Source organism: Somniosus microcephalus, unplaced genomic scaffold (genome assembly GCF_052327205.1).
Source record: "Somniosus microcephalus isolate GS21.2 unplaced genomic scaffold, FLI_Smic_1.0 unresolved_chr1, whole genome shotgun sequence".
Lineage (NCBI taxonomy): Eukaryota > Metazoa > Chordata > Chondrichthyes > Squaliformes > Somniosidae > Somniosus > Somniosus microcephalus.
In genome coordinates, this window is record NW_028225179.1 from 86,469,149 (window position 1) to 86,478,073 (window position 8,925).

The following is an 8,925-nucleotide window of genomic DNA, read 5'->3' on the forward strand; positions in this document are numbered from 1 at the left end:
CCAGCCCCAGGACAGTGACAGGGTAACACAAAGAATTCGACCCAACACAATCGTCGCTAAGCAAAAGGAAAAATATCTGTCATATTGGGCAGAAACAACAAAAACCCAAAGCAAACTCAATTGCTACTTGGCCCTAAACAGACAATACAACATAGCTGATTACCTGACCATGGTAAAGGATAACAAACTGAGAAGAACCTTGACAAGGTACAGACTTAGCGAACATAGCCTAGCGATCGAAAAAGGCAGACCAGGCTGCCAAGAGAAGACAGGATATGCTCTCACTGCAGTCAGGGAGTAGTTGAGACAGAGATGCACTTCCTCACAGCCTGTGGAAAATATCAGGGCATCAGAGAGAATTTCTACCAAAAATTCTCACAAATATGCCCTGAATTCAGAAATCTGACTGACAACCAAAAACTCCCATTCCTACTGGGGGAGGAGAGAAGCTGTGTAACACTGGCGGCACACTATGTTACAGCTTGCCATGAACAGAGGGACAACCAGTAAACTAAGACAAGAGTATATATAAACAAGGCGAATGTATATTTATAAACTCAGGGATATACCTGTTTATACACTGTATGAATGGAACCGCGTTTATGTGTTCTACCATAAATGTATTTTGATGCTTTGGCAACATAAGATGTACCTTATCATGCCAATAAAGCGATTTGTATTGTATATTGAGAGACTGAACCGGCCTGGAACACCAGCTCCAGTGTAAAGGGAGACACTGAGATCCTGGGCTCCCTCCTCACAAGCAATACATAGGGGTAGAGTTTCTGCTCGGTTGCTCTGAATTCTTCGACGTAATTCGCCTGAAATCAGCGTAACCGCCGCAAAGGATAGCAGAATTGTAAGCGCAACTTACATCCAGCATCTTTTGCGCTAGTTTAAAAACATTGTGCGAGAAGCCAGCCCGCCCCCAAATCGAACTAATCTCCATGGCCAGTTTCCACTAATTGCTCTCGCTAACGGGCCTTTGAGGAAGCTCTAAAAATTAAGCTGATTCTCTTGGTCATAAGGACACTAGAGAGTCATAGAGTTATACAGCACAGAAAGAGGCCCTTCGGCCCATCGTGTCTGGGCCGGCCATCAAGCCCTGTCTAATCTAATCCCATTTTCCAGCACTTGGTCCGTAGCCTTGTATGCTATGGCCTTTCAAGTGCTCATCTAAATGCTTCTTGAATGTTGTGAGGGTTCCTGCCTCTACCACCCTTTCAGGCAGTGAGTTCCAGAATCCAACCACCCTCTGGGTGAAAAAGGTTTTCCTCAAATCCCCTCTAAACCTCCTGCCCCTTATCTTGAAAGTATGCCCCCTAGTTATTGACCCCTCTACTAAGGGGAAAAGTTCCTTTCTATTGACCCTATCTATGCCCCTCATAATTTTGTACACCTCAATCAGGTCCCCCCTCAGCCTTCTCTGCTCTAAGGAAAACAACCCCAGCCTGTCCAGTCTTTCTTCATAGCTGCAGCGCTCCAGCCCAGGTAACATTCTGGTAAATCTCCTCTGCACCCTCTCCAATGCAATCACATCCTTCCTATAGTGTGCCGACCAGAACTGCACACAGTACTCCAGCTGTGGCCTAACTAGCGTTTTGTACAGCTCCATCATAACCGCCCTGCTCTTATATTCTATGCTTCGGCTAATGAAGGCAAGTATCCCATATGCCTTTTTAAGCACCTTATCTACCTGTCCTGCTAATTGTACATTTACAAGCTTTCAAATGTGTTCTTTTTAAATTGCTACGAAACTGACTACTGTACCCCAATATAATGAGCAAACGGTTCTGTATGTATTTTTCAAATCATTTGATACTCTGCACTTACAGAAGGTGGAGTTGGTGACGGGTGCTGCTATAGCTGAGGAGGAGGAAGAGAAGCACCATCGGCAAGGGGCATCGGCATGCTAAGGAAGTGGGCAGCAGAGAAGGCAAAAACAGCGGGGCCGAGCTCGGGAGAAGTGTAAGATTTGCAAAATTTGTGCATCTCCCCGAAGATTATTATTAATAAAAGGGACCCTGCGTGGACATTTAAAATTAAACAGGGTACCCAAGATGGCATCCGTGCCTCGTGGCAGAAAGCCTGCGGGATTCCAAAATGGATTCTGCAGCACAACAGCTTGGGAGAAATCGAAACTAAGGCTGCAGGCTTTCTGTGAAAAGAACTTTGGCCTAGAAATTCAGTCGCGTTTGCGCCCACTTATTGGCTAAAGAGTGGTTTGCGCCGGAAGTTTTTTAGTGCCCGAAATTCAGTTGGTCCCTAACATCGGCGTTAGCCGGTAGCGCTGCGCCGGCACCGATGACGTCATCGGTGTGCGCAGCACCCCGGTTCCAATGCGATTCCGTGCCGACTGCCAAATTCAGTTGCGGCCGCCTCGCCCGTAGCGGCCGCAAACAGCGTTTGAAAAACGGGGCCTTGCAGCTCCGAGAGGCCGGCGCATAAAGGTGGAGGGGCGGCCGGCCGCTTTCCCAGCGGCCGCCTGGCCGCACCTCCCTCCCCGGACTCCTGCACCACCCCCCCGCGGCATTGGTGTCTGACTCCCGCGAGCCCGGCACTTCTCCGTGGTGCCGGGCTCATTTGCCGGGGGAATCCAGCGTCGATCTCATGGCTGCAGGCAGCTCCTCCTTAAGAGAAGGAGGAGGCCTGCAGTACCCCAGCCTGCCGCACCACATCGGGTGCCGCAGCGGCAGCCGGACGCCTGAAATTGACTTTCATCGCCCCAAGCGAGGCGGCCAAACCCTGCGATAGCGCCCACCTCCGTCTTGGGGCGCTGCAACTGAATTTCAGGCGGGCGCTACGGGAATCCGGGCGAGCGCTAAATTTCAGGCGCTAAAGACCTGGCGCGGCGATAGCGAATTTCTAGGCCTTTGTGTTTTGGGATCCAGACAGAAACTGTGAATTATGTATCAGACCGAATTGGAGACAGATCTAAATTCAATGAGGCCTACAGTTAAGGCCATCAGACAGTCTGCATACATAATCGGAAACAGATTAAACACATCCATCGAGGCTGGACAAGCCCATCAAGGACTTTCAGGATAAGTCAATAATAATACAAGTCAATTATCGGGCCGGTAAATGCAATTACCGGCCATCTAAAAACCATCAGTATAGATTGCTACCATTGTTTTAACTAGCCCGCCAAAATTAAAACAAAGAACTAACCTGATTTAGCGCGCAGGTAAGGGTTTTCAACGAAAGTACAACTGAAGGCCCCCGGGTAGCAATCGGTACTCGGAAGAAGGCTGCTCGAACTCCTGCTCTGCCGCTGTGCTGGTGCTGCCGCTCCCCCAGCTCTTCGGCCCCTCGCCCTCGTGGCTACCGCTCTTCCCCCGTCCCACGCTTACCCCCTGGCCTTTGCCTGTGCCTTTCCCATTCCATCTGGACTCGCCCCGGCACCGGGTCGGGCGAACACGGGCAATTCAGGCCAGGCGAGGCGGGACGCGACGAGGGGAGGAGGGAAGACCACCCGAGGGAAGGCCAACTGAAGAAGACCAACTGAGGGTAGGCTTCGAATCATCGGGCCTTCAGCCTCAGCTTACTTGTGGCTATCTTCATGCAAACTCAAGCTGTCGACCTGCAAGGTAAAGTACCCAAGCAGAGACTTTAACTTTGGGGTACTCGAACCTGGACAACGCCCTTGCAGCGCCCGGAGACCACGTGACGACGACAGGCTCCAGAGAGCACCAAGAGCGGACCCCAAACCCAACCACTGTTTTGAGTCCAACAAACCCTTTTGATTGGTGAGCATGAATTCTGACCCCTCATAGCTTAACCTAGTTAGGTATAGGGGTGGGATAAGGATAAGGGGATTGTTAAGATAGTTGTTTTCCCTTAATGTGCCGTGTGTCCCCCATTTTCCCTGTATAAGTATAATACTATTATGACTCTCTTGTAATTTTTGCCTGTAAAAGTGTACACCAGTAGTTTTTCCATAAGATTGTATCAAGTTTTCCTTTTCAATAAAATCTTGGTTTTGTTTGCATCCAACCACCTGTCTACTCGAGTCTTCTCTGTACCGCCACCTTGTACCTAAGCCCGGTGTCTAGAACCCAGGGGGCGAGCGATTCGAACCGCTCAAGGAAGGTAGTCAGAGGCAAAGCTAACTGACTCAAACATGCCTGTGCAAAAACCCCCTACAGAAAGTCCTACCCACCTTTATAGGCCAAGGCTCAGCTTCCTTGACCTGTCGGAGGAGCAATGCTTTTTGGAGGCTCCAACTGCCACAGCAGGCAGTCGCTGACCTCCGCAGCCTCCTCGAGGAAGGCCTTCTACCTGCTGGACCTGATAAACCAGTCACCTGCATCGATACATTATTTGCCAGGGCAAGTGGATATGTCAACTTCGCAGGTGATGACAACGGTCAGACTGAGCGAGCATTGGGGTTCACACCTCTGGCTGTAGAATAGAGCGTATCTGTGTGATTTGATAATGTTTAAAATGTAATGCTTTTCTTACATTATGATATATTTTGTAGTGATTGTATGTTAGGAGCATAAAACCTCTGTTACAATGTGTATAACCTTAGTTAAAAAGACACAAGGCTGAGAAGCAAAGCATGATGGTTAATTATGCCAACTTGATGTAATTCTGTAAAATGGTCTGTTAAGTAAACAAGGAGATAGTGGGGAGCAAGGAATTCAGCAACATTGCAAAAGAAGATAGGGGGCTGGAGACAGTCACCACTTCCTGTCTTCTCTGAAATGCAGAACCAACCGGCTAAACAATGAGCTGATTAGGAAGCAAAAAGACATCTGTGAGAACTTAGTGCGAAGGTTGTTCTCAGATAAGGATAGCTTGGTATGAAGACTGAGAGGGTGACTGAAATAACAGATACCAGACAGTTAATGAAGGCCACATAGGCACAGGGGAGAAAAAGGTATAAATGAACAGCTATTTTACACTGGAGGCAGCGCGAAACCAGAGGAAGAGAAAACCTCAGTCAACAGAACACAGCAAGACTGAGAAAAGAGTCACCGGGTGGGCACTCCACTGGGGTTCCGAGGAACAGATTGTGACTATCATCTTGTTAAGTATTGTACTGGATGTAAAGTGCTTAATAAATCTGTTAAATCTGTACCAGGAGTGGTCTGTTATAGTCACAGACAAGTCAAATATAAATGACGGATATTACAAATCCTCCTTCCCACAGGTTCAGGGTGCCACAGACCAGGGTTTCTCAACCTTTTTGCTTCGGAGGTCTCCCTCCCATGTTCTAAAAATTCCAAGGGCCCTCTGTAACACAAGTCTTTTTTTCTGTGTAAAAAATAGTTATACAATGAAACATATATTTATTATATGGTGCTGAGCAAGATGTTGTTACTAAAATTACGCAAGAACATATATCTAACCTCTCTTCTTCTTAGGCAGTCCCTCGGAACTGAAGATGACTTGCTTCCACATTAAAAATGAGTTCTCAGGTGACTGATGAGTCAACCTACACACACACTCACACAACCTTCTCTGAAAGCAAACCAATTCAGAGTTAATTGTGTAGATTCCCCATCAAGCCAGAAGCTCCTATATACCACATCTGGCATTGTTTGTCCCAATGGTTACACCCTCTCTTTATCCCCCTACATATATTTTATTTGTAGTCGACTGGGTGTTTAATGGACGCGTCTCAATGCAAACACAAACTCAGCAAAGGCTGCCTGTGTTAATCTCTCAGGCGTCAGTGAAGGAGCAAACATAATGAGAGAAAGAAAATGAAAGGGGAGATTGTTTAATCCGGGAAAAGAACAAGCGATTGGATTGAAAAAAATAACAGGAGCCAGACTTTGGGAAAACAAGAACTAAAACTGATTGACAGATAAAAGATGGGCCTTTATTCGGCTTGGTCCCTCTGTTGTGTCTTTTTTCTCGCCAAGATAATTTCTAGAGACAAAGTTCAGATTCTTAAAACTAAGAAAAGTCAGCGGCGATACAGCGAAGAAAGTTGTGATCAAAGATCACTGAGCAGAGATTGGAAAGGGTGGGAAACGGTCGGCAGTGAGCTGAATGAATGAATGAAGGAGGGGAAAGTGTACATTTCAATCCCAAAGAAAATGATTGATAAAAACAGGCAGATGTTAAAAGCAAGTTTTAGAGGGGATACAACGAACCGAACCCTTCTCCGTTTTTAAAAGCAGGGGTGGATGGGTTTTGTTGAACTTATAGGAAACAGCAAATGCGGCTTTGGGGGATGGGGAAAGGTTTGTGTTTGAGTAATATATCGAAAACAATCGGAACAGCTTTGCTGCGGATATTTCTGGTGATTGGAGAAAGACCCCCCCCGGGAAATATAGCAGTTTGATAAGTTTGTACAAAAAGACACTGGGACTCGTAGATAAGGACCTTCCATTTATGAATGAGGATCTATATCCTGTAATTATTTTTGGTGGATCCCTTAAAACTTTCTCGCATACCTCTAGAGGACTGCGGACCCCAGGTTGAGAACCCCTGCCATAGACTGCACACACATCGCTATCAGAACATCACTTGACCAACATGTGTGAACTGCAAGGGCTTCCACACTATCAATATTCAGCTTGTCTACAACCATAAGAGGTTCCTAATTCCCAGGGAGCAGTCATGATGCATTCACATTATGGCAATCGAATATCCCCACCGTGTTTCATCCTGGGGCTCATCTCAAAGGATGGCTGCTTGGGGGACCCGTTCTCAGCAAAGAGGACTGGAGGTGCGGAAGGAAAAAGGCGCTGAGGACTCGCCATCCGATGAGGAGGAGAACTGTGAGGAGGAAGACAGGGAGCACAATGCACGGCCAGAGGCTCCCATAGCTCATCGTTGCATCATTAGACCGATGTCAACTGGACCACTCCCGCGCAACCATAACCTCCAAGCACAAACAATCCTGGAACCCATAATCCACTAGTTCCACATCCCCCAAGTTGTGACTGAAGACAAATCCCCACCTTCCATACCTGTGAAATGAAAACCAGACTGTGAAGTCGTCATTCAATCATGGAGCACATGGGAATGGTTTGAATGACAAATGTATTAATGTGCTCCATAAAAGAAATAATGGCCCAGAAATTCGGGTCGGGGGCTTCCCGCGGGTGCAAGCCCCCAATCTGCACTTACCTTGCGCGCCAGCCGTTGAGCTGTAGGGCCTCGTGGAATTCCGACCCGGGGCCTGGTCCAGCTGCCGGCGTGCAGTGCTTGCGTATCCCAGGGGCGCAGTTAGTTCGATGCATCCCCTGGGATCACGTGGGCCATGGGCAGCCAATCGGAGCAGGGAATGCTCCATTCATAAGATTGACAGGAAAAGCTGTCAAGAATTATAAATACTACGGCCCCAAAATAGCACTAAACATTCAAATACATTTTTTTTTTAAATCACATTTTTTAAATAAACTATAAATTACATGAAATAACTATTTTAAACAATAATTTAAATTTTTGAAAAAAATAATTTTATTTTCTAACGGGGCTAAAAATAAACTTACCTTGCTTTAAAGTATTTAAAAATAATAAACCTGTGGAAAAAATGTTTTAATTTTAATTAATTCACCACTTACCTTGTAAAAAGCAGGCCTTACGCCTGCTTTTTACATTTCTAAATCCTGCAGGCTTACGATCCCGGGAAAACCTGTAAAAAAAAAAGTAAGTTCGATGCGCACGCGCAGCCTCTCCCATGCACGCGTTAGACCTCTGAACCTCTTCGTTCAGGGGAACGGAAGTGCCGGTTTCCCGCGCATGCGCAGTGCATACAGGAAACCGACACTTCCATTGGGCCTACGGGTGAGTACCCCGTGCGTACTCACACGTGGAGACCCGAATTTCTGGGCCATTAAGATTCAAAATAATGAAACACCCATATGTTACCCCTCAGTGATCGATCTAGTCTTTCTCTTCCTATCTCTATCACTTTTCCGTGGTACTACCCCGGTGGCTTCAGCAGAGATGGTGGCAGGCGACAGTTCCTTCCTTAGTGCCCTGAGGTGCTGGACTCAGGATTTAAATTGATGAGGGTGAGGGGCTGGTGTTGGACGGGGTTTAAATTGATGAGGGTGGGGGGCTGGTGTTGGACGGGGGGTTTAAATTGATGAGGGTGAGGGGCTGGTGTTGGACGGGGTTTTAAATTGATGAGGGCGAGGGGCTGGTGTTGGACGGGGGGTTTAAATTGATGAGGGTGAGGGGCTGGTGTTGGACGGGGTTTTAAATTGATGAGGGCGAGGGGCTGGTGTTGGACGGGGGGTTTAAATTGATGAGGGTGAGGGGCTGGTGTTGGACGGGGGGTTTAAATTGATGAGGGTGAGGGGCCGGTGTTGGACGGGGGGTTTAAATTGATGAGGGTGAGGGGCTGGTGTTGGACGGGGGGTTTAAATTGATGAGGGTGAGGGGCTGGTGTTGGACGGGGGGTTTAAATTGATGAGGGTGAGGGGCTGGTGTTGGACGGGGGGTTTAAATTGATGAGGGTGGGGGGCTGGTGTTGGACGGGGGGTTTAGATTGATGAGGGTGAGGGGCTGGTGTTGGACGGGGGGTTTAAATTGATGAGGGTGAGGGGCTGGTGTTGGACTCAGGGTTTAAATTGATGAGGGTGAGGGGCTGGTGTTGGACGGGGTGTTTAAATTGATGAGGGTGGGGGGCTGGTGTTGGACGGGGGGTTTAAATTGATGAGGGTGAGGGGCTGGTGTTGGACGGGGGGTTTAAATTGATGAGGGTGAGGAGCTGGTGTTGGACGGGAGGTTTAAATTGATGAGGGTGGGGGGCTGGTGTTGGACGGGAGGTTTAAATTGATGAGGGTGAGGGGCTGGTGTTGGACGGGAGGTTTAAATTGATGAGGGTGGGGGGCTGGTGTTGGACTCAGTTTAAATTGATGAGGGTGAGGGGCTGGTGTTGGACTCAGTTTAAATTGATGAGGGTGAGGGGCTGGTGTTGGACAGGTGGATTAAATTGATGAGGGTGGGGGG